This window comes from Ambystoma mexicanum, chromosome 2q (assembly GCF_040938575.1).
Source record: "Ambystoma mexicanum isolate Mex_15411 chromosome 2q, UKY_AmexF1_1, whole genome shotgun sequence".
Classification (NCBI taxonomy): Eukaryota; Metazoa; Chordata; class Amphibia; order Caudata; family Ambystomatidae; genus Ambystoma; species Ambystoma mexicanum.
Window position 1 is genome coordinate 299,295,741 of NC_090924.1, and position 27,173 is coordinate 299,322,913.

At 46.1% G+C, this 27,173-nt stretch overlaps 1 protein-coding gene across 4 annotated transcripts in view; it reads left to right on the forward strand.

Moving 5' to 3' along the window:
* LMF1 (lipase maturation factor 1) overlaps positions 1-27,173 on the forward strand; it is a 2,253,577-nt gene that overhangs the window by 1,270,641 nt on the left and 955,763 nt on the right. Inside the window, exon 1 of one of the 4 annotated variants that reach the window (XM_069647259.1) lies at positions 20,479-20,690. The exons of the other annotated variants lie outside the window; for them this stretch is intronic. The gene's annotated coding sequence lies outside the window, so the exon portion shown is untranslated. Of the gene's footprint in view, positions 1-20,478; positions 20,691-27,173 lie in introns of those variants that run through there. 4 annotated transcript variants of the gene reach the window in all.

A 27,173-nucleotide genomic window follows, 5' to 3' on the forward strand; every position in this document is an offset into this window, starting at 1 on the left:
ACAGGTATGCCGGAGCACATACTCCTCGCACCCCACCCCCCGGTGATTACCCTGGGGCGGGGATGTCTCCATGACAACTCCTGAAACGCTATGTGTTGCCAAGCTGTCAGCGCCGTTCTCGTGTGATTGATGCTTTGATTTTATTAGAACATTGGATACAAATACTTTGGGAACTTGCAGCCCTCTCTAGGGGCCAATTGAGAAGCGCCAGTTATAATAAGGCAAAGTTGCCTAGTTTTCTTTTGTTTGCACCCCTGTGGTAAATCCCATGATTGAGAGTGTTTGGGACCCTCGAGTAAGTCTGTGGTGGTCTGGGGTGCTCTGTAGCAGCTGCGTGTGCTTGCAGCCAACACTCAGCAGCACCGCATGGCTTCTCTGTTTGCTGCACATAGATGCTGTTGCTGCACTCCTCTCTCTCTCTTCTGGTTAGCAGTGTATCAATGAAGCCTGTCGTGCTGTCTGCTGGTGGTTTGCTTGTGGGTTTTCTGCAGATTGTGTGTGGCTCCCGACAAAGGTTTGAGCTTTGATTTCTCTTGTTGTTTCCTTGCTCTGATGGTTGATCACTTCCACACAAAAAGTCCTGCAAGCATCTTGTCGAGCAGGTATGGCATGAGACAAAGGTGGATTGCTCAAAAACAGACTCCCACAAAGGGAGTGATTGGGGCCCTGTCAACTGCCACTGTTAGGCCAAGGACTGGCTTTTGATTTCTTCGCTCTTATTCAATCAAGAGGGGTCCCTATCCCCACTTGACAAGGTCCACATTGGCCGTGCCACAATTGTGACAGGAATATAAACAGCACAGAGAATTTGCTACAGGTCATGGCACTGGTATATATGTATCCCTCCCTCCACGAGTGCCAGAAGGAAAGTGCCAAACACTCATGTACTTCTAGTCCAAACATTTTATCATACATGTGGCTGTTACCAACTCCATAGGCCAAAAATAAAAATAAACACCAGACTCTGTCCTGCATTTTATAACAATAACTGTATGCGTGTCAATCTTAGAGTACAAATTTACATTTTAGCTTTAAAGAGGAGACAGCCCCCATGCAATATGATATTAAGAGAAACAAAAACAAGAAAGGAAAGACACATTTTACACCACTGCATCAGTCACATTTGTATTCACGCATCAATGACATTCAATGCTAACTGCTTATAGATTTCTACATTTCCACTAGCATTATGCTAGCTGTCTAGTGGTATTCTACTGGGCATACATTATAAACGCTAGCAACTACATTGCTATCGTTATTTGCAGACTTCCTGGTTATAAGGTGCCATTACTGCACCAGACTATTTTGATCAAGAATGGTTTCCATTCAAAGAGACCACCGAATGCTCAAATACAACAGTAAAACGGAGTAACTTTAAAAGCAAGTTATTGAAACAGTTTGCCCTAATTACTCCCCACACTCCGGCCAAGAACCCTGGCCCATTACCTGAATCACCTTTGCATGCTTTGCTACGTCTTCTAATGCTTCATTATTCCTCATCACGACCTTATCATATCTTGCTGCATGTGGCTTGATAGTGCCTCTCGCTAACCAGCTCAACAGTCTACTTTCTACCTTATACTCTTTTGCTCCCAGGTCGCCCAATGTCATTATGCCTGCTGGGATTTTCTCCTGTCTCTCTCTAATGTTTCCCATGTAAGTTTTTTCTCCCTAGTGTTCTACTATGGTTTGGCCCACTTGTGCCCAATGTCATTTCCGTCCCACTGTATTTTTGCTCTCTGATGCCTAATGTAATTTGAGTGAATGGCTCCTAAATATCGACCCTTGACTAGTAGCATGCTGAGTTATTCGTAGGGACCTCACCGAGACACTGCCCCATGTGGAACACCTACTCTGAACTTCATTTGCAAACTATTCTTGTTCTCTGTGTGCTTGGTACCCACTGCGGCATGCTACCTTTGTCTTCCACTCCTCTCAATCTTCCCCCACTCTTATCCCGGAACGAGCCACCGTCCACTGACAAAGATAATAGCCCACTGAAGTGTGGCTTCGGATATAGCCTCACAAGTACCTTAACCGAAGGGCACCAGTAGTGAGACATCGCCCAAGACGTACCCCTACCGAGACGTCGCCATGGCCACACCGAATGGATGCTCTGAGTTGCCCACCGGGCCTTCAACTAACTTCCCTGACACTAACATTCTAAATCTCTATGCTCAAACACGCTGTACACATACCAACTAAGCCAGCACAGCGACCAAATAATATTTGTTTATAGTATATTTATAAGATGCTGCTTGCGAATCGCACTCCCTTCGAAGCACTAGGATAACCCTGCCAACAGGCATCAAACAGCAGAATGCTACAACTCTACAATCAACTCAGTCCCGAAACAATGTATCGTAGCACCAAAGACATGCAAGGCCATCCTGTGGGTACACATGCCTGCATGCTCTTACCAGATGACACCTAGAAACGGACCTGCATGCAGGGCTCTGGGGACTTCCGGGCTGCATGCATCAACACAAAAGCTAAGCTGTCTTGCATTTTTGGCTCTCTCCCACCAACCCAACCTACTCCCTTCTCTGTCAGACCTGCCAGAATGCCCGTGCCCGGAGACTGCAAATGGCAGTGGTGTGTGGCATAAACCCCAATAACATAGCCTTTGCACCTACACCCTTTTTGTCATTCTTGCCTATGGGCATCTTTGTCTAAATCTGCCCCAGCTTCTGGCCAATAACCCTCACCCGAGTTTGTTCACTGTCCTTCTCATTCCGAATAGGGACATAGCAGATATCGTATAGTTTCCTATAGTTTCCAGGCAGACAGGGGCAACCTTGGCAGGGGGAGCTAGCTGCCCCTGCTTTCTATGGCATGGAAAGCACACTAAACGAAGGGTTAAAACACATTTCATTTTTGTTAGTGAAAATATATGCTTTCCATCTGAAGTTTATTGGTCTCCTCTGGGAAATCGGCGCGGCTCTGTGTCTGTAGTAAAAGGCCAACATTTTATGATTGTGCTGGCTCACAGTCAAACACACATGTCTTTGGGCCGGGCTGCTGTACTCGAGGCAGGCATATCCCTGCCTGTTTCCCTGCACGCTGAATATTACCAGCCAGTGACTGGCCCAAGGAAACCCTTCTCAGCAAGAGCTTTTAAGTAAACTTTCAAATAAAAAGAATTATAGATCATTGGGGAGTTCATTATTTTGATGTGTGCCTTCATGAAGAAAACCTCCCAGAAAAGAATATATCTGGATGTCTGTATATTTTAAGAGAGCTATAACATATTTTGGGGGGCTGTAGAGGTTCTGTGTATAGTTCAGTGGCCTGCTTCTAATAGCCTCCTCTACGTAACTAGACAGAGTTATGGGACAGTTGTCTACACATGACAACAATGAACTACATTGATAACACATGTTTCCGACCCCTTATCAAACCAACCCGCAGCAATGTGTTTGTTTCCAACCCTTTGTGTGTAATCAGGGGTGGAATGGAAACCAAAAGAGACCCTAGAAATTATTTTCAAAGTGGTCCCATATTGCATGTTTGCAGCAAGACCAACCGTTTTCCTATGAAAACAAATGTGGAAATAAAATGGTTTACCACACAAAAGAGTCCCAGGGTGCAGAGGCTACCTGAAAATCTCCAGATTTCCCTATAGGTCAGTCCACCTCTGCGTGGACTGAGTGTGCTGCTATATTATTATCAGTGATGGGGTGTGTGGCAAGCATGAGGGTGATTATTTCAACCATGGTCCGGCAGAGAAGAAGTGTTTGACAGACAGGTGGTGTAAAAAGGAGCTATATGAATGGATACCTCAGAGGTACACTACCGTCAAAAATATTCAACTGTCATTTTCTTTTAACATGTTTTGACAGAAAAAGTTGATTTTCCAGAAGGTTTCGTCATCGAGAACCTATCTCCTTTTCGTGACGACAATTTTGCGGAGGTGTGTCCTACCAGAAAGTAAAAAAAAAAACTCAGTCACAGGGCTATCCCCGTAAAAGTACACCCACCTAAGCCCCACCACGGAACGCACAATCGATGTTCTTATGTAATCAGGAAGACCGATTTGCATGGGACCTAGTCACATTTTTTTTTTAAGGGGATGTAAAACGGCATGTATGGTAGGGCCCGAGGGACAGAAGGATATCCATAGCAAGAAGAGGAGCAGGCCGGAGTGGAAATAAGTTGTGTGTGGCTCAAGTTCTATGGAAAAGTGTACCGCAGAAACATGGCCCCCATCCCCAACTGTGAACACTTTGTGTTTTTATAACCAGACTGAACAGATACAGTTAATAGCAGTTCAAACGTAAGAAACCTTTTCAACTCAAAGCGTATTTAATGTGCGATCATTAACATCGATGCAGTGAAGTATCCCCCGCTTCAGTTCGTCCTTAGGTATTCAAAAGGTAATTTTGCACCTTTTGTTTATGTACTTTTTCCTCTTTCTGACAATGTCTGAGAAAGGTATAGGGTGGGAACATGGAGATTGCTGTTTTAAGATGTGGCTTGTTTCATCAGAATGTTCCTAATGGTGTGTGATGAATCCTGTGGGGTCATCACTGATTACCCGACCAAGATCTCCTCCCATGTGACCAGAGGATGGCAGCCGCTACCTGATCCTAACCCTCGGGGTGGTATTATGAGGGAGGATCATGTGGGAGGAGACGGCTGTCGCTGGAAGGTGGTGACCCCATCAGGAGAGACGCAGTATTCTTACCTTCCCAGAGAAGAAGACCTCATAATTCCTGAATTCTTGATGGCTTGTTGTCACTATACAAATCCCTCCTGATGTAAAACCCCATAACCTCTTCCTGCAAAACACTCTAGGCAGAATACTATTCATGCCTCATATACTCATAACACCTAAAATCTCCAGTCTCTGATGTTTTGGTTCTAATCAAAAATCCTAAACAATATCACTTTAGAAGTCCAAGAAATACTTTGGACTCCAACTCCCACAAAGCCTCAATTACTGAGACGAGGAAGAGGAAGAACGAATTAATGTGGATTGAAGGAAACAGCAAGCTAAACATGCAGACTAGTTGTTGTAATAAGGCCTGGGTGCACGGGACATTTAAAAATGGTGTCCGCATTCAGAGAGCCAGAGAAGAAGGAGGCAGAATGGAGGGAGAAGGCAGCAGCACAGGAACAAATCGTCCTGAAGGCAGGCACTTTCAAACTGTCTTTCGCAAGCATTACCTACTGGCATGGCGCAAGGCCAAAAGAGATACAGCAGGCACCGTGGTAGAAGCATTGGAGAGCCGGCAGCAGCAGCAGAGGTAACAGGGACACAGATGTGCTGAGAAGCAGCAGTCCTACCGGCGGGTGAATGTGGCGCTGGCAGGAGAGATGGGAGAAGGTCTGCAGAGCGAGAAATGCTGTTCCAGAGAGGAAGCTTCACCGAAATAGCATGCTATGGGTCAGGGACACTGCCAGACATCGGTGAGTCTGCCCAGAGTCATTGGTGACCCTGGGGCATACTGGCAGGCATGTGAGAAATTAAGAAACTGTTTCGAATACCGACCAAGTAAAATACAAAGACAGAACTTGCACAGATCCTCATGTATGAAATGTGAAATGGGGAAAGTTGGAGCAAGTATTACCACGAGCAAATGAATATTAATGAAGAAGTTAAAACAAAGAACTTGAACAAGTCTCCATATATGAGATATCAGTGTAGGGAACGTTGGAACAAGTAGTAACTCAAGCCAATGAAGTATAGCCACAGTGAAGTAATACAACTGTGTTGTACTAAAAGACAGTGAACTAAAAGAAGTAGTCCTGGTGAAAGAAGCACATCAGGCAGTGAACATTTGGGGGAAAATACTTGGCAGAGAAGCATACCAGGGGATCTGCAAGACTCCAGAAGGGTATTCGTGGCAGGGGAGTACACCGGGCAATCAATTTGAAATATACGGAAGAATAAGACATTATAGCAAGATACCTGGCAGGGGAGTATACGAGGGGGTCTAGGAACCAAATGAAAGGAAGTCCTGACAGTCCAGGAAAGTTGAAGTTGAAGAAGCATGTTCACATTGTGGAAAGATACATGGCAGGAGAATATTCCACGGACTCTGATGAACCTACTAAAGGATTCCTGATATGGGAGTATTCCAGGAGGTCCATACAAATCATAGAAAGAAACCTATTTACTTTTTCAAAATACATGGTAAGACACGTATATCAGAAACTCTAAGAAAACAGGCAAGTGGAAGTTGTGAAATTGAACAAAGACCTTTTCCTGTTGAAATCCAAATACCTGGTGGATGGGTATAAGCAAAGACCTGAAGAGTTCACAGGAGGATTTCTGATGGACCAGTACATCTGGTGGTCCGCTAAAATATTAAAAGAGGTTGAAGAGAACCCAATGTAGAACATCTCATTTGGAATAAGATCCCATTGGTTTGCAGTCTCAGTGCAAAGAAACACAGAAAGAGTTAAATGGTGTGGGATATATTGTTTGCACAGAAACTTCCTGAATCGGGTATAAGGAACCAAAGAAACTGTTGTGTGAAAGAGACTCTTTTGCCAACCTTAAGAAACTGTTGTTTGAAAGAGGCACTTTTGCCATCCTTAAGGAACTGTTTTTTGAAAAAGACACTTTTCCCGTCCAACATGAGATATCCAGGGGAAGGGAACCACTATTTTTTTAGTTTTTATCTACTTTCTTTAATTGTGAACACCTTTTGCCAAACATAAGTTAGAGAGCGTTTCCTTAAACTTTTAGCTGTTCCTTTTCAGTGTGGGGGTCAGATTAGTATGGTTTGGACACCAGCACTGTTTATATAATTTTGACGACGAGACACAGACTGATCTTCATCTTTAGCTTCCTAGATAGGGAAATTCTCTTTAGGATAGGGCCAGAGAGGCCTATATCAAACCGTTTTATTTCAATAAAGATATCTGATAATCAAAGCATTACAAATTTGTGTCCGCCTAACATTTCCGACCCCTTAAAGGTGGGTACTCATCTTGCCTATTGCGCCTGTGTGCTGACCGTAACAAAGCCTCTTGCGTCCACTTTAACTGGAGGGCAAAGTAGCTTAGGTAGGCTATGCTGCTTCTTAGACAAGCCGCTGTGACTGTCCAAAGTTCCCAAGGAGATGGGTAGAGTGACACTACTGCTTTTGGCACCTGCACACTGATCCTACTTCTCACAGGTGAGAAACATGTTCTGCTTAATACTCATCCTGAGAAGAGCTGGATGAAAATTTGTAAAAATATAACACAGTTCAAGTTGGACATGTATTTACATTGCACTCAACAAAGAATCATTCACTGTTTATACTGGTACCTGTGGACCATTTATTTATTTATTGCGTTTATTTGCAGCGCCCAAACTCGTAAGTATCACAGCGCTGATACAACTTAGGAAACCAAACAAAAAAGAAGCAGTTCATAAGCATGATTGTAAATATTGCAGAGAGTCAGGTAAGGGGGATACCCAATTTTCAGGTTAGTCGTATTAAAACAGCCAGGTTTTTAGCAGTTTTCTGAAGATGAGGTATGATGCTTGCTCTTGGGTGTGGAGAGGTAGGGCATTCCACAGGGTAGAGGCAATGACTGTGAAGCAGGTGCCCCCCGCTCTTTTTTGTAAGAATTTGGGGATGGCTAGTGACAAAGTGGATGAGGACCTTAGGCAGGGGAGTGTGGTTCTTTTGGAGATGTGTTGGGTGTGGAAGGAGGGTGCCGTATTGTGTATGCATTTGTGTGTAAGGGTGAGAATCTTAAAGTCAATACATGGTTTGATCAGCGTCACGTCTCGTTTGAGAGATGTGGTCCAAGCGTTTGAGGCCCCAGACAGCTTGGAGGGCATTGTTTAGGATCAACTGAAGTTTAACTATATTTTTAGAGGAGGTGCCTGCAAAGATGGCGTTACCGTAATCCAATTTGCTGCCTAAAATGGCTCTGGTGAGAGTGAGGCAATTGTCAGTAGATAGGAATTTTCTGCTGCGGTTGATGAGTCTAGTGGTGTAGGCCGCTGAGGAGGCGAGGGCCTTGAAGTGTTTGTGCATAGATAATTCTGCGTGCATAGATAATTCTGCGTCTAGGTGAACACCCAGTGTTTTCACATGGCTTGAAACGCTAGTAGGGTTTCCGTCAATGCAGAAGGATGCAAAGGTGGGGTCTAGGCGTTTAAGGCGGTACGGGTAAACCTACTATGAGGAGTTCGGTTTTGTCATCATTCAGACAGAGATGGTGTTCCGCCATCCAGGCCTTAATGATGATGGAGACTTTAGTGTACATGTTGTACAGGGTGGGTGGAATGTAAGAACCCTGAGGTATGCCATAGGGTACTGGTAAGGGGTCGGCAGCTTCTAAGCCTGCGAAGACCCTTGAGTTTTGCTGGCTGAGAAAAGCTTTGATCCAACCGGTGGCTTATCTGGAGAAGTTGAATTTGGAGGTGAGGTGTTGGCAAAGAATGCCGTGGTCAACTAGATCGAAGGCTGCAGAGAAGTGGAGGAGGATGGCCAGTTGGCCAGCATCGCAGATGTTGTCGAGCTGGATTTTAAGGTCGAGGAGGGCGGCCATTTTCAAGAAATATAAAATTCAGTCATCCGACCTATGTTGTTTATGCAAGAGAGAAGTTGTTATAAATGTACATATGTTCTGCAACTGAGATAGAATTTGCCAATATTGGGATGAAGTTCTTTACCGAAGGCAGTGATTTCACAATTTAGGAAACAGCGCTCCCAGTTGTTATGTGTACTAGTTCTTCTACTGACAAATCTGAACCTCTCCACTGAGGCTAAGATTTGGATATACAAAGCACCAGTAGTAGCAAAAAAGCAAATATTGAGGAAATGGAAAAGTAATGAAAAACCAAAACATGAAGACTGGATTCAAGGTATAATGACGCGATCTGCCAAAGAGAAGGTGCCCAGTGTAAAAAAGCAATTGTTTGAGGACTATCAATTAATTACGGACTCATTCAATGAATGATATGCTGTGTCTTAAATGTTTAATTACTTTCTCTTGAATTATATCATGGAATCTGTTTAGCTTAGCTTAAGGGATACCTACCTTCCCTTTCCTCCCTCTTTGTGACCTATTTGCCACAATCCTCATCTTGTTTACCCCAATTGGGATAGACTGCTAACCATGAGATTGATTATCACATGCAATTAGTAATTTTAGAAATTGTGATGTTTATTTTGTAAAATAATTGGGAGTTAGGGGGTAGGACATATTTATTCTACATTCTTCATATGTGTCCCATTGTTATATGTGTATTTTCCTTACTATTGAACAAATATTCTATTGGTGAAGTGGTATATGTTTATCTTAAATGCATTTAAAATAATAATTAAAAAAAAGAAAAAGTGATGAGCTCCCTGCAAGCACATTAGTACAATTTCCTTTGGTGTCATGATCAAATAGAACTGAATCCTTGGCACCAGTCCAATGGTTACTATAACTTGCAGTTTACCCACAATTACATAGTACACTACATTCTGTTAGAGACAACATGTCTTTATCTTTCCAGATCCTTGTCCTAGTTTAGGATCAATTTCAATTTGGGCAGATGTTTGACCCCAGATTAGATGCTGGGCCTCCAGCACTGTCAAGCAGCTAGTACATTTATTAGGACCACATCAGCTCATACTATATGATCCCTTTGGACTGGCTATCACCTTACATATACCTGCTACAAAGAATCACTACCATCTGCGCCACCACCATGCACTCTATGGTGGACCCGCCCTGTCTCTAACCCACCCAGACCTTTCCCCACTTCTGCCTACCAACGCCATGCTGGTTGGCTCCCAATGCACAATCGTCCCCTTTTCCATTTCCTTCTCTTAGCCTACAAAGCTTTCAATAGACTTGTTCCTTAGCACCTGGCATATTGTACTCACCATCATGTTCCCTCCTCTCGTCCACTGCACTAAACATCAATGTCCCCTAGCCCCCCGTGTCTGCTCTTGTGCTTTTTCTTGCTACTCTACCCACACAATTGACACCCACTGTCCATCACAATAAAAGCCAGTCCAACTGTTGGTCACTTCGTAGTTCGTCTTAAACTTCACTTACTTGGCAAAGAGGGATCTTGCACCGCCCTCTCACCTATCGTCCATATTTGACCCCACCACTACCTGCAGTGCTGTGTAATGTAATGTTGTATATTTGAACAGTACTCCTCTTTAGTCTGAAGCAGTAGCTCCCCCACCCTCCGAGTTAATATTACCTTTCCAAGTCACCTATTTTCCTTTTAGTACATTTTGTTTTGTTGTGTTAAGTCCCTGATCTATGTCTCACTTTGTGCATACTTTCATAAACTGGCTCACAGCATTTTCTCATCTTTTTGCTATTGTGCAGGCACCTTTCCATGTAATGCCTCTGCCATCTGTAAATGTGCTATCATAAGTCATTTCTGATCGAAATTGTACCTCACACACCTAACTGAACACAGAAGCGGGGACAGCACTTTCCAAGTCAGAGGATTGTACTTGAGTAATGTGAGTGAGCGAACATGACACAGCATAATCAAGTTCTATAATTAGCAAGGGCTGTGTGCATTGTTTAAAAAACTTTCAACCTGACCTGGTGCAGAGGAACACTGCCACAAAGTGGCCTTTGGCCTAGGGGACCACGTCATGGTTGCAGTTATCATGCAGGATGTGGAATGGTTGCCCCCTCAGAATGAATGTTATTAATAGACTTGCCACTTTCCTTTGTGTGCTGCCCCAGCCCTTGAACTATCCATCACTGTCACTATATCAGCTTGGCACCTTAATAATCAGGGTTAATTGGCTTTTGCATCCTGCAAAGAGAGAAATCACCCATTGATAAGTTGCAAATCTACACTTTGTAAGAACCCGAGGCCTCAGGGCACCAGTTCTCAATGCCTTACCGGGTGTTTGGCGGGAAGTTAACTGTGGCAAATTGACTTTTGCCCTGTTGGAGTAGGAGGATGAATACAGGTTAAAAGGCCTACTCACCCCTCACATTTCTACAAACCAAGAGTCAATTCAATCATAAAGGTAAAACAGGGACAGTTAAGAGATATACCTCCTCCCCTTTTGTGGTAACATGAGCCGAGGGAAGGCTATGCCTTTAAGAGGGGTGTGAATGTGTTCCTGTAGTGACCCAAACAACACAGTAACACAGTCCCAAATAAATTAAATGACCAATCAACGTTCTATAAAATATATATATACTTTAATTAAAGGCGCCATCTGCAAGAAAATTAAATAGAGAAACACTGTACAAAACCCACCACTGTGAAATGATCAGACAGGATGCAACAGATAAAAGAATGTAGCACAGGGGTGATAGGCAAATTATTACTCACGAAAAGTATGTCTTTTGATTTTAAAAAAAGGTGCACAAGTAACCTAGTCAGTATCTAGAGCACAAATTGGACAAAGGGGGCAATTATTGGTTGATAGCACCCTGCTTGTGGTCTTTGGCGAGTCACAGCGTTGAACCCAGCTTCAAGCATTGATGCAAGCAGATTGAGCTCAGTTCAGGTACATTCAATCGTGTGGCAAGCGGGCGTCAAGCAGATTTAAATGAAGTAGCTCTGTGCTGTTTGAAGGCGACTGTCGGCAAAGCAGGTTGGGGCACTCACCAGGATCTGTTTGAAGTCAAACCAGGTTGGGTCGGGTTGTAACCGCCAGGAAGGGTTGATGAGTGTTGTTCCAGCATTTCGAGTCGGCGGACTACAATGGTTAGAAACTGTGATCCTGTTGATCCAGTGTGTGGTTCTGCAAAGCAGCGGTTCGAAGTCCAGTCATGGTGTAACCCCTGGTTTGAGTCAGCAAGTGACCCTCCAGTGGTTTGAGTCGTTTCCTGGCGTCAAGGAGTTGGTTCGAGTATAGCAGGTGGCGGGCTCGGTGAGGGCGCAATCTGGCCTCGAGCTGGTTCAAGATGCAGGCACTGTAGTTCGGCAGTTCTGTTGAGTTCCAGAAAGTAGCACCGGCAGGATCCCTGCGTAAATGGCATAGACTTTAATGACAGTTAAATTGTTTTCGAGGTGGCAGAACAGGGATCCTTAGCTTAATCCTTTCATGGTCTGCTCTCTCAGCCTTGGGAGATTCTGGTGCAGAGTGACAGGTCCAGGTCCTGGTCCACAGCAAGAGTCCTCTCCTAATGTAGCCTGGAAGTGGTTAGTGGGCAGAGCTCATCTTTGAAAAGTGCAACGCTCCCAAAAGAGGTTCAATGAATACTTTTCAGGTGTTTGTTAAACAGTGAATCAAGGATGTGGTGGGAGACCCCTTCTTTTTAAGTTAAATGTCAACAAGTGATTTTACTAAAGCTAGCGTGCTTTAGGTGTCTAGTCCCTGCTCCTGTAATCAGTGGACTTTAGCTTCTGACATCACACCCAAAGTGCTTTGTGCTACAGGAAACCGGCAGACTCCATAGGGATCCATTGTAAACACTGCCTACCATGCTTGCCATGCAGTGTTTACAATGAAATGCTTCCTACCATGCTCGCATGGCAGACAGCGTTTGTAATTACAATTAAATGCTACCTGTCATGCGAGCATGGTACGCAGTGTTTATTGATTTGCACGGCGGAGGGCAAATATTCAAGGCAAAAGGCAGTGCACTCTCGTGTATTCCGCCTTTTGCAAATTGACAACATTTGGCATCGGGGAGCAGCCTAAGTCTATGTCGATACGTAACGACTCCACGACGTAGAATTAAAATATGAAGCTCCGATTAGTCCTTCATCTTAAACGGTCGTGCATAGTGTGCTTGGTCATCTGTGATGTGCTATTGCTTGGGGCATCACTTTGCTGTTATGTCAGTGACCCCTATTTTTGGAACAAGAGCTGTGATCACTGGTGTCACTCAGTAACTCATAAATGATTTGCGGGCCAGCTCAGGTCTGAACCCTCGGGTGATATATGTTGCCCCACTGTGGTTAGATCTTGCCTTTGCCACGGCTGCTCCTATAGTCATTATAGGAATAAGTAATGAATGCATCACGCTGTCCGGTATGCAGTGGAGGTGAGGCTTGGGAGAATGCTACACACATGTCAGGAGGTCTCCGGAGGATAGCTCAGGGGCAATGCACTCGCCTTGGAAGCAAGACGACGCAGAACAACACAGGTTCCCCGGGTCCGCGCTTAGAAACCTCTGGGTATTAAACGCGTTATAAATAACCAATTACAATTACAGGTCCCTGCTACTAACTCGCACCAGTCAATGGGAGCCAGGGCAACTGAAAGACGCTGCATGAACAGGCTTTGACTGGCCTATAGGGCAATGCCTGAACCCAAAACGCAAAATGCTAATGTGGGCCCCTTTTTTGGCTCAAGGTGACCCAGCTTGATGAGTTACTTCACCCTGCGGCTAGTAGTTTTGAACAGTGTTACTGAATAAATATTCTTTCAAATGCATCATTTGCAACCCATTTAATCAAAACACCCCCTTGGGTACTAACTTAAACAGCCGGCTACACAAGGAATGAATTGCCATTTGCAACGGTGGCCCACTTTTTCATTGGTGCCCCAGTCCGACCCTGTGCATGAAGTAAAACAATAGCCGTGCATGTGTTTAGCAGGTGATGCACGCAGGGCAGAAACTCTCGCACATCAGGAAACGGAAAGCAGGCTGCACGAATATCTATCCCAGTGAGTGAGGGACCGATGGTTACACAAAGGAGAAGAGACTTCCCCTATAAGAAGGGCAATTGCATATCACAAACGTATAAGAAAAAAGGGACTAGTATTCGAAGTGTATTTAATCCATCGTTGCTGCTTTATGTGGAAGGAGTATGCTCGTCCTATTTACATAGGAAAAATGCATAATAGCCCTGCCGTTAATACTGTGGGGGTGTGCAGGGTGCGTGGGATGCTGGCGGCAGTCCTCTCATTCACACTTGACCTGGAATCAGAGCTCGCTTCTGCACTGGTGTCCCAGGAGGAAACATCAGCAGTGCCACACCCTGCCTTTAACAGGCATATGGAAGACATTCTCTCAGGAACACCCACTTGCACCGAGCATCGCCGGCTACATCTTTGTTTGAGTTCCTCTTGATATTGCTTTTTGATAAAATCGTGTTTGTGCAATGCCGAAAGTATGTGCTTTTATTGGGTAAGCAAGACCGCCGGGAAGAAGAAGCACTCTGCGACCCCCTCCCGCAGCCATAAAGCCAATTCCAAAAGTACACAGGCAATTATAGGCTGTGCGGCTCTGTTATCCGTTCTGTTATTAACAAAGTCAAACGCCTCTCGAGGACTCAGGCACCACAATGTTGGTCACCTCTTTTGCACGGGTTCACAGTGCTGCAGAGGGAAACGGTTTACTTGTGTACCCAACCTCCTGTGGCATAGGTGAGCTAAGGGGCGGGGCTAACGGTGGACTCATTGCAGGGAAGAGATAGAGCTGTGAAAGCTCTAAAAAGGATGGATTGTTGACCATTCTTGGACTAGTTAAGGTTATTATTGGTTCGATCTGTGCTTCATGTCAAGCGAAAGGCCTGTTGCTGGTGAAATGCTGATATGATGTGATATGACATGTATAACGCACCTGTACCCGGGTGCTTCTAGGCGCCACAAGACAAGGGAGGGAAGACAAGACAAATGATCCTACTAGGCCTTGTGTTATTCAGATTGTGCAAGTGCGACAACGCAAAGTGCAGGGGGAAGGGAGAGGGGGAAAGTGCAAGGTGGAGGGTACAGGGAAGTGCGATCAGGGCCGCAGGCTCTGAGTAAGTACAGCCAGGGCAGCGCCGCTCTGGGTAAGTGCAAGGAGCTGGGGGGGCTATAGGAGTTACAGTTACAGCCTCTAAGTGCGCGGTAAGTGCTGCCTGCTGGAACAGGTGTAAATGAACTATGATTTGTATTTGTGCTTTTTATTGGGATTTATATAGCACTTTTGCCAAAGAGCTGAACATACTTACAGTAATGGTACAAAATAAAAAGTGATAAAAAAATAACAATCAGCAAACTAGTAATTTTAGGGATGGGAAAGGGAAGAAAGAAGGTGGCCTTTTAGACAAGAGTGAAAGATGTAAAGAGATAGGGTGGAGCGAATATCAGGAGGAAGAGAGTTCCAAAGTTTAGGGGCAATAAGGGAAAAGGAGTGGAAATGGGAAGATAACAGATGAAAATGTTTTGAGCGGCAGGGCATGGACAGGAGAGTATTGTCAGACCAGGGCAGTAAGATAGGGAGGGGCAAGTCCATGAAAGCATTTAAAGACGATACAGAGAAAATGAAATAAGAGACAGGAATCATAGGGAAGTAATTAGATTGACAGAAAAGAAGGGGAAATGGAAGTCCGAGGAGGATGTGAGAAGGGGAAATGGAAGTCCGAGGATGATGTGACAAAAAAAGATGCATAGCAGAGTTGAAGACATAGGAGGCGAGAATGACAGTGAGGAGAGTAGAACAATATTCAAGGTGGGAGAAGATAGAAGAGGTAATATGAAGTTTTACATCATCGAAAGATGGAAGTAGGCTGACGGGCTGAAAATGAGAGATCTGAGCAGCTGCGAAAATATGAGATGAGAAGGAAAGAGATGAGTCGAAGATGACACCAAGATTACGTGCAGAACAAGAGAAAGCTAGAAAGGAAGAAGGAGATTGTGGAGGAGAGGGAGAAGATGATTGGAAGAAGAGGATTTCTGTTTTGGAGGGATTGCGATGCAGGAAGTGGATAATTCCAACACAGAGGAGGAATAACCTACCTGGAATGAGATTAGAAGTCAATCCCCAGTGCAGGGAATATAAAAAGGAAACTCAGAGGGAGAGTGAATCCAAGAGAATGCAGATGTGCATGTTTGTGCTTCCTTGCCTAAAGGGGAGATTCCTGAAGTAAGGAACACCAGGAGAAGTACCACCTGGAATGAGGTTGTGACCATTTTGACAATATCAGAAGGATACTGACTGGAAGCAGTCCAAGCATGTGTTGGGAAAAAATGTGATGATTGAACCTGACCCCCCAGCGCTTTCATATGAGACAGAGACCTGGAAATGTGCAGTAGGGGCTAGGGGATGTTACAGAGGGAGAGGGCTGTCACTAGGGATCCTAGTATGAGGAGGGTGGTGTGCGTTTTTGCTCTGGTATACATGGGGAATCGAATACCATTTTAGATAGTAGCAGCTATATTGGAATCGAGGCCTAGTTTTGTGCTGAAGCCAGTGCCGCAGGCCCGAGTCACACACGCAGAAATAAAAGGTGTGCAGGCGGTAATAGGTTGTAGCTTGGGCACCAGTTAGAAAGGCCAGAGCTTCAGAGATTCATAGACCCTTCATTATTCCATGTTGCAAACATTTCATATCCCAAAAGGAATGTGCCCTGCAAGGCCACAAGGGGGTTGAGAGCTCACTTTGAAAAGCGATCCCACGAGAAGGAGGGCACGAGCCTCTGACCTTTCCTGTCCCAGCCCTAGGTAATAGCACCCCGAAAGCCCCAGCCCCAAGACCCCCAACAGTCCAAGATACCAGTCAGTCCCAGACCACCAACCATAAAACTGTTAGACCCTGAATCAATCAGAAAAGATCTGAAACAGGGATCAGTTGCCTTCCCGATAGGTCATGTGATTTGTGCTTTGAGATGCCGGGAGGGATAAAACAACATAGCTAAAAGGTGGGAAGGGAACTTTGGTTGGGGGCCAATGTGTCTCGAATCGAGCTGTGGTTTGTTAGAAGCAATGGCCTCGAAGTATCCCCTTAGCCCATGTCTGCACTACCAGTTGCACATCAGGTTAGAGATAGAGCCAGTATTATTTTTTTCATATAATTTCCAATTAGTTGCAGGTTTATGCCTGATGACGCGAAAGGGGGAACCCACATGGAAGAAGATGGACAGAAGGGGCTGGGACTAATGGCCTGGTATCCTTTATGGGGTGGTAGCCTATGCATAGGGTTCAACCAACCAGCCACACAGGTTTGTACATTATGTAATTTACGTCACTGATGATGCTCTGTGCCTTCCTAAAGTGTTGTTCTTACTGATTTTCGGCAGGCCGTTACATGGCAGCAAAGTTCTTTGCTGGTGCATTTCTATTTTTTGCAAGTGGTGTGCTGGGCCTTTTTCCCTAGAGGGTTGTATTACTTTTGGCGTTAGCGTTGAGGGGCTTCTCTACACATGAAGGCCCTAGAAATGAAACCAGGATTCTCGGAACGCACCTGTGACACCTTGCAGCAATTGACATACCAAAACCTGAGGTCATCCAAAGGCAACCACAACGTAAATATGAGAGGGACTAGACCTGTGGTATGAGAGGGATACAATATTGGCCACCTGACAAGGACCCTAATGGGGGAAGAAAGATCTGTTATGGCTTTTTTACATCCTGCACCATGCTATGGTCCAGGAGGGACCTGTTGTGAATCCTGAACAAAATCAAGGTAATGGAGAGACCTGTTTTGAATCCTTAATAAAATTGAGGTCTGCAAAGACCATTTGTGAATCGAGAACAAAGCTAATGGTCTAGGGGAGAACTGTTGTGAATCCTGAACAAATACAATGTCGGGCAAATACCAGTTGTATCCCTGAGGAAACTCAAGGACAAAGACTGTTGGAAGCCTGAGGGAAAGCTAAAAGAAAAAGAACCACAAGATCAGATACCATAGGAGAGGTAGATTATGTGTTGGCCATACGTTTGGAGCCTTTTACTCTTTTTAGGATAGGGTGTCCCAGGGAGAGACACAAATGAGGCTAACGATTTCTGCCTTAATGCCAGTAAGACTGAGATCCTTCTCATTAGGACCCCTCATCCCTATTTCCCTTCTGCTCCTACTCACTGGCGACCACCCATGGCTCCCCCTCCCCACACCCTCATCCTATTGTGAGACTAAAAACCTTGGTGTCATCTTTGACTCCTCTCTCTCCTTCTCTCCTCACATCGCTGACCTTACCAAGAAAGCCCACTTTCAGCTGCACCTCCTAGGAGGCATTCTCCTTTTACCCACATTCCCCCAGAACCTCAAAGTCTCCAGAGGTCTGGACTACTGCAACAGCCTCTTCTTCAGTCTGCCTTTATCCTCCTTTCATCCACTTTAACTAATCCAGAATAGGACTGCAAGACTTATTCTTAGCCTCAAGCTCAGGGACTGCATCTCTCCATCCCTAAAATCTCTCCACGGGCTCTGGGTGGCTGCGAGGATCAAGTTCAAGACCCTCTGCATCATCCACCAGGCTTTCTGGGGCCTGGGACCCCGCTACATCCTACTCTCTCCCCCTTCGGTCTTCTAGTTCCAACTCTCTGCAGATCAGACGCTTTTCCAAGCCGAGAGTGGAGGTAGATCTCTTTCTTCGGCAGGAGCCTCCATCTGGAATGGCCTCCATGCCCCTCTCAAGCTTGAGCTGGATCTCCTTAAGTTCCTGAAGCTTCTCGAGACCCTCCTTTTCTCTTCTCCCTTCCCTCTACCCCCTCCCCAGCTAATTTCCTCCTCTGCTGCATTGACTGGCTGCTTGGTCCCATTTGAGTCCTACAGGGCACCAGGCCCTCCTCATCCAGTCTACCCTAGTACCCCAGTCTCACTGAACCCCCCCACCCTCACCTGCACTTGCCCGTCCGAGCCCCCTTCCCCTGATTAGCCTGGTGGGGTGTACATCCCTACCGAGCCTGGTCCACCCCGCCCTCGCATGTGGTCTGTACTCCCTGCATCCCCTGGCACTTGCCTATCCGCAGGGGACCTCTTCTTCCCCTCTGCTTGTATGCCACCACCCTACCCCCACCTCCCTCCCACCCTAGCATTATCCCTTCCCTTTTCCTCCCTCCTCCCAATCCCCTCTGCCTGCATTTCTTGTTATTGCACCTGCACATTCCGAATGACACACGACTGGTAGGACTGTTATTGTTGTTTTCCTCCCTGCCCCCTCCCCCTTTTTGTCTTGTGGCACCTTGAAACACCATTTGCTGTATTGACGCTTTATAAATAACCAATAAATAAATAAATAAATAAACTTGCTAGATTTAAGAACGTTTTTTTTTTAACTAGAACCATATTCCGATTGTAGTTATTCCCTTTCATCCATTCCTACTCACCAATCCTATTGAGACCAGTCTGATTGAATCACAAGAATTCCACGTCGTGCATCTCATTGCTCCGCCTATCCCAATCCCAGGAGAGGAATCCCTTGAGCTAGTGCCACAGGGGCGAGGCCACAACCCTTTCATACAATTGAATTGTCGGACTGTGTACCTGTTTCAGCTTTCAATAATTCAATGCTCTCTTTCTTGTGCACATCACAGTCTGGAGACACTGCTGTTCTTCATGCCTGTTGTCTGCTTGCTCATTGGTCCTGTCTGGAGATTATGTCAATAAGATGTGGTGCTACTGAATACAAATACACACTGAGAGTCTACATAGGTGTGATTGGATGATATATTGATGTGTTTTTATGAAGGGTTCCATGTATAGGTTAAACCCGTTTTCTGTTTAAGTTATCAGTATCAACAGAACATTACAATGGCAGCCATTACACATTGATGGGACGGAGGGGGACTATTAGCAGGGACTTTTGTCCCTTAAGAAATGTGAATGAGGGTGATCAGAAGTGAGAAGGTTGCTGCATGTATTATGGCTTTAAAACCCAGGTTGGCTTTGTTAGGTTAACATTAATCTGCATGATGCTATTGTGACTTTGCATGCAGGATGTGGCGAATAAAACTAAAGCCACTCTTATTGCTCAAAATATTTCTATGATGATGTATGTAGTCTATAGTTTGTTTATTATGAAAGGCTAGTTGATTATGTAAGGTGGTTTGGTTGCAAGGCATTGCCAAAAAGTATTATTCAAGCACATGAAAAGCAACACTTTAATAAATATCTATGTCAACTAAACTTGGGAAGATGTGTTCAGTTGCTTAAATTGTCCACATCCTGGATTCACCATTTAACCAAAGTGTGTGATCCTGGGCAAATCATTTAACCACACTGTGTCTTGTCTACAGTTGCGCAAGTGATTCACTTCATAGCTTATGTTAATATATCATGCCATTATTAAAAAAGCCCAATGACTATAAAGTTGTTCCATACATTATAGTAAGGAATTTAGGTATTTTGCATCACAAAGTTATTTGCCACTTGGCTTACTTATGGCAACTTGTTCTAAAGTCACTTCCATGGGGCCTCCAAGTATCAAAAACTGATGATGCTCCTCGCAATGCCCTTTCTTTAAAGTCAATTCCGTTGGTGCAATTCATATGCAAATTTGGAGATTTGCCTGTATTTTGCCCCAGTGCGCAGGGGCAGAGTGTAACGGTTGGTCCTGCAGTTTTTTGTTTGTGTATGTGTTAAAATGCCATCTGCCACTTATGTTTCCCAAAAAAAGTTGATTGGTGGTATGGGGCGTCCGGGAGTAGTTACCGTATGGAATCGCGCACACTGCATTTGGTAGGGAAAAGTGGCTGGATTGGTTCGTGCCTTGCCTCCCTACTCCCCACTCTTGTAATGCTGGACACCGCCCCCCCCCCCCCCCCTGCAATGCTGTATAACCTCCCCCCCCCCCATGTCACAAAGCGGAGAGTCAAAGAGGACGGCGGTAACTGCCATCATGAAGCGAGTGGATAAATAACACTCTATCATCGGGTTAAACACTTGCATGATAAACCACGCGCTCCTCCCTCGGCCAGGTGAAATAACACGTTTACACCGACGGGGGCGTTGCACAAGTCCTTCGAGTGCAGCATCACGCAGAAGCGGGAACTCTCTGGGGCAAGTGGGAGCCGCGGCCTCGCTGGGGAGACGCCGGCCTCCGCGGCAGATGCAGTGTTCCAGGAAAGGCAGAGGAGAAGGGCCTGGCATGTTTGGTAATAGGAGACGCCTGCAACCCTGAAACTGTTTTGTCCTGTGGATTGTTGAGTTAAAAGCGGAAAAAAAGATAATTTCGTGTGTTTGTTTAGCTGAAAAGAATATTGGAGGGCGTGGGGGAACACGGATGGATGTCCACACAGGCGAGGCCTCTCGGGTAGCATGCGCACCTTGCTGACCCCGGACGCATCCTCCGCGTGACCTTTGACCCGCCTCGCCCCTCGCCCACCTCGGGTCAGAGGGAGACTTGGCTGGACTCCGCGATCCCTGGCGTTTCGGCGTCCTGCCCCGATGTCAGGAGGAAGGAAGGATGCGGTCTAGTCCCCGGGGAGCGCCGCAGTCTCGGAGCAATCGAAGGAAAGCAGTTTATTAACTCCAGCTTTGCTAATAAGCGATTGCAATAGTGGCGGGCTCTGGCAGCAGAGGCCGCACCGCTGCCAGAAACCGGACCGCTTCCCTCCCCAGTTCTCGTTGTGTTTTTGATGTAGCTACATATAATTTAAAGATGTGTTTTGTCCTCTTCGATTAAGACTGCTATGTTCCACCCTTGCTGCTGTCAGACCCTGTAAGCGCAGAAGCAGCAATGAACCCGAACTGACTGTCGATGTGGAGGGCACGTGGTCCGGCCAGATACCACATCTCCGGGCTGTTGCCGCTCCCAGAAGATGGGGGTTCTCCACATCCCTAAAATCGGAAGTTCTGTGGTCATTGAAATGTACAGTTTCAGCCGATAGGCCATGGAACTAGGCAGCGCTGGGGAGGGGGCACCCCGCAGCTCGAGAGCGCGGACAAGCAACCTGGGGGGCAAGGAGGCCACAGGGGGTGGGGTGGAAGGGGCAGAACACATGCTGCAGACACAGGGTTTGCCCCAAACCCCTCTTCCCCCAGCCGGTGGGGGGGGGGGTTGGACAGACAGGATGAGGGCCATAGCAGGGTGCCAAGGGACATTAGTAAGTGCCACACCCACACAAGAGTTCAGGGAGGCAGGAAGTCACACCAGGTGACCAACAATGGGCAACTGCCGTCAGCGTCAGACCGCGGGGGGGGGTGGTCAGGGGGGGTGTGGAAAGCCGCCCCCAAAACACACATAGCCTAGGCGCAGTGGTCTTCAAACCTTTTTGGCCTGGGCACCCCCTGAGCAAAGCTTGGGCAGGCCGGGCCCCCCCAAAAGTGCCAGATGGACAGTATGTAGAAATCGCTATGAACCTTTGCATGCCGTCACCGCACCCTACTCCCAGTACAGACCCTGGGCTCTCCCCACCGTACTCCCACCACTATCCCAGTGCTGCCGCCAATCCTGCTCCCATAACACAAGCATACACACATCCATACACATTTAAATAAAAAATAAATCGTCATAAATGTACCTTCTGCAGGGGCCTGCGCATGGTTGCTAAAATGCCCCCCTCCAGGTTGCTCTGCCCGTATGTGCGAGGAGGCGCAGGAGCACCCCCTCGCACATACATACATGCAGTGCCCCAGCCAGCATTTCCAATGAGCTATGCAAGGCTGGCGAAGCAAAACACCCCCAGCGTTGCATGTCTCAGTGATCATGTGCGGCTGGGGAAATGAACTGTCAAAGTCAAACAGTGTTTCCCTTTTGACAGTTCAGCCAGCCCAGGAGCACTCCCTCAGCTTGAAAAAGCAGTTTAGGGAGTGCTCAGTGTTTCACTGGGCTGGCTCCTTGGCTCCTCCATAATGGGTGAGGTGGCCAGTGGGTGGACGCCCCTCACCCATTATGGAGGACCTGGCAGGCTTGGACTGGCCTGTAGGGTAATAGGGCAATGACTGTACCAAAAATGCAAAATGCTAGTGTAGGCCAGTCAAAATGGGTCACTTTTTTGGCCAATGTGGGCCAGTTTGAAGAGTTACTTCACTATGCAGCTAGTAGTTTTGACCATTGTTGCTGAATAAATATTCTTTAAATATCACAATTTGTTTACATTTGAACAAAAAACAACCCCTTGGGTACTAGTCAAACAGTCTGTGACTAAAGGACTGAATATCCATTTGCAACTGCTGTCCATTTTTTACATTGGTACCTAAGACTGTTTTATGGTCCAGCCTGACCATGTGAGCTGCCCCTTCCCATTTCCCGCGCCCCACAGTTTGAAGACCTCTGGCCTAGGGCAAATCCTTTAGGATATAAGTGGCTGCCTGAGCAGCAAGAAAACAGAAGCAGTGGTACTCCGTACGGAGCACCACAAGTATTCTGTGCACGCAGAATACTTTTCTTGTTCCCGAGAACCCACCCAAGAAAAGGAGAAAAAGAGGGAAGAAGAGAAGTACAGGGCAACAAACAGTGCCCACGTCGTCGTGGGAAGAAGAAGGCGGCATGGGCCGGGGGGCACAACCCTGGACCTTGTGTACAAAAGTGTACATTATGTTATGATATGGTTATTATTATTATTATTACTATTATGTTGTCTAATAATACTTATCGTGCAATAAAACTAATGCCTTTTTTATTGCCAAACACTTACACAATGTTTCAGTGATCATTGGGGAAGCACGATATGGGTAACGGCCACCGACCTCTTGGCTCCACTGGTTAACAAAAGTTGGGTTGCCCTGTGAATTTATTTGGGTGGCCCCCCAAGGACAAGAACAGATTTATAGAGAGCCGTGAGCTGCAAATAAAGCCCTGCCACCACCTACCTGTGGCCATGGGTGCTTCCAATTTCACAAATGCATTGGTGGGACCCGCGCAGTTATGTGAAATCACCAAAATGGGAGGGGTAACAGAAGTGACATCACACTTCCTCTGACTGCAATGACATCACGCCTTCTTTGCATTGAGAAGTTTAAAAAAATCGGCATGATTACTGTAATACCATCATGAAAACATTTTTAGGAATTAAAAACACTGCACAAAGTAGCAATCAGAATAAAACATACTTACAGCATACATTTAAGTATGCTCACAGACCCATATTCATACATAATCTGCTAATTTGCGGCTTTTCCCCTCATAGGCCTCCTTGTTCAGTGCTCTTGTTGCAATCCGCTCTTTTAATTATTTTCCGTCTGTGCAGCCATGCCCAGGGGACATAATGGGATACGCAGTTCTCAGTATGAGGGTCTGTTCTACTTTTTTAGAATTCTAGTGCTTCTGCAGTTGAGTGGACACTCAACATCCTAAACAATACCAAGCTCGCAGCGGTTTTAACATAACACAGACACACAGGAAATGCCTAATATTTCCTCACCTAGGCCGCATAAGGGACAAATACCCGACCCATCAGGGGCCCACGAATTTGTAAAAGCAGCAATCTGAAGAAGCGCCCCAAATCTAAAACTAACATATAAAGCTCTTGCATGAGGTGGGCCCATATAGTCAAGATAACCCTCTAAACAAAAATCTAATTTGCATAAAAGGGTATTCTGCGACAAATTGCAGTTTATTGGCCACTTTTTCCATTTTCCTCCGGACCAGGACAAATGCTGCTCTCTTAATCCTGATCGAGGCCACCTTATCGGCACTGTGCGGTTCCTCCCACAGCCCAACTTCACTCAACTCAAACAAAAGCGCTTTCACATGGGCCATCCATGGGATACTTTTGCCCCCTTCGGAACTCAAAAGATGTTTGACAGCATATCGGTATCCCCCAGGTCCTCAGTATTCCATAACCTGACGCAGTGTAATGCTCGGTTCAAGGAGGGTTGTTCTCCAATAGGAAACACATCAAGCTCAAAGTGTGGCAGTGCTTTAGGGGAGCCTAGGGGAATCTGAAGAAGGTGTTTCAAATGCTTGTGTTTACATAGACCCACAATTCTGCGCCATAGAGAGTTGTAGCGATAGCTTGCTTACGATAACATTTCTATAGCCGGGGAGATGGCGCCTCTTCCGTGTCTATTAAAAAAAGTTCTATTGGCTCCACTAAACTTCCCTAAAGGAGTACAAGCCTTGTCTAATTGGGCAGCCCAATGGCTGTTCTTATCGAATCTAATTGCGAGGTAATCGTATAGCGGCGCTTGTTCCTAGGCTTTCCCAGCAACAACATTATCAAGTTTACAATGTTTGGCAAACGGGCTTGAAAAACAAAACCTTTCTCTTTTCAATATTCAGGTTGTGATCAAGTTCTGTGCATTTCCTTACAAAAACAGCCAAGTTATTTTTCAGTCCCCGTGGAGTAGTGTGCAAAACTGCTGTGTCGCCTGTATGGAGTAACTCTGGGTACTTTTCCAACCCCATTCTAGGGCAATCCATACACTCCCAACAGTAAAGAGCCAATAATCTCCTCTATATAGAGACAACATTATAATGGGGCCAAGACACAGGCATCCTTGTGTAACACACATGAGTACATCAAATGGGGCAGTAACTTCACCAGCCAGGCCACATCGCAACACTGCCTTGTTATTACAGTACAGGGCCTGGACAACAGTCACCAAATGGTGGGGAGCGTTTCTTTTCTTAAAAACTTGCCAGAGTCTTTCATGTCAGACCCCATCAAAGGCGGTCTTAAGGTCCACAAATGCAACGTACAAATTAATCCTAGGAAGCACGGTCTGGACCAACAGAAACAAAGATTTAGGTCCACTGTGCTTTTGTGTTTCTGAAAACCAGCCTGAAGATCACTAACAATACTGTTCTCATCGACCCAGGCTTGCAGATGGAACAATATGGCCTTGGCGAAGATCTTTCCTGCACTGTCCAGAAGCGAGATAGGCCTGTAGTTAGCAGATGAATCCCTGCCCCCTTTTTATATATTGGTCCTATTGAAGCATGCTGCCAAGTGGTAGGTACTGCATTGAGCTTGATGACTGCATTAAATAAATTGCATAGGACAGGCCCCCAAATACATATCTCGTCTTTATAAAAGTCTATGGGGGCTCTAGCTAGGTTTTAACTAAAAGGGAGCAATGGGTCGTACAATGTCAGTAGGTGCCTTCGGAGAAGGACCATGGGGACAGAACCACAATGTGCCTTGTGCTGTGAGAGTTCTTGGTGCTCGACAGGGTCGAGTCGGTTTCATGGCACTTTGCAGCTTCTGTGACAGATTTCAAGACGGGTGTCACCTGCAGGTATCGGGCGGAACGCAGTTCGGGCGAGGAAAGCTAGATAGACGGCAGCAGGCTGGCCTACACAGCGACTCTGGGTCAGGAATGGTCTCAGTGCTGGTTGGTGGTTCTGAAGCACTGGTCGAGGCGTCTCGGATGGCCTTAGCGACTGAGGCGTTACAGCGGTACAGTCGGTTGCAGCTTGAGGGCTCGACTGGCTCGAAAATGTCCTGTAAAGCAGACGTCAGTAGATGCTTGTAGATCCACTCCTCCTAGCTTCTTCACTGAGCTCGTGTCATCCTTGAAGGCGGACGGCCCAAAGCTGAGGAGAGTGTTGCAGGAAGCTGACTTGTCCTTGGTTTGGTTCAGAGACTCTCTGGCACTTCCCACCTAGGAAGCTTGCTGCAGAGCCTAACAGGACACGCTGTGTGCTGGATGGGTGCCGGTTCTGGAGCTGCTGCAGCATCTTCTGGATTCAGTATCTCCATCTGTTCCCTGGGAGATGTTTAGGGGAGGGATCTTGCTTCCCTCTTGGAGTCCCTGGCCTTCCTTCACTGGCGGAAGACGTAAGGCAGTCTGTACCTTCAGCCAAGGTCCAATGATGAGTTCTTCCATCTGCTTCTGGTGAAGCCTTTAGATGATGTGCTAAAAGAGGGTTTCAGCCCTCTTTTAAAGCTAAATTGGCCACAGGGATTGGTGTAGGCTAAGCCTACCTTAATGAACCAATCCCGAGTCCCCACCAACAATCTCCTGTATGCATGAGGCCATAACAACAGTGCTTTGCAACAGAAAAGCTAAAGGGGTGAAAATATGTAATACTTAATCCCACCCAACTTCCTGTCTGTTGTGGATCAAAGGGTCCATCTAGTTAATGGAGCTCTCTGTGGTTCCTGATTAAAGTGACAGGTCGCCCTTGAAGCTGCAGTGAGACCAGACTTTCTGGTTCTGCCAAACCACATGCTCGTACCTTCTGAATGGAGTCCCCCAGCCGGGATGACTACTGTAAACACGCAGTCTCAGACATGACATTTCACTGTCAATCGATACAGAGGGTAGGAGCTGGCTTCAGGTTGACAGTGCATATGAAAGGGTGTTGTGTTGTCCTGTCTCCTTTGTTAGCCTCTGCTGCCAGGCCCGTGTGGCACCAGGCCTGTTCGAATTAAACTCTGATTAGTATGTGAATACTGCCACCAGCTACAGGGTTCAACAAAAGGACAGGGCAGATCCATACAGCCTTTGTTAGTTAATTATGCTGGCAATGGCAGTGGGAAGGTATGGCCCTCTCCCTTCTGGAGATTAATTGTGTACTTCACCTGTCACATCCCACTTAAATATGACAGGGGGTCTGCGCCTATAGGCTGTGTCCACCCAGGGTATACGTGTCGATGCATATGTCGTGCGGTGAGCATAGGAAAATGTTTGCGGATTAGTCCCACACATTTTCCGAAGTTTGATCTACCATCATTCAATTTCATTTA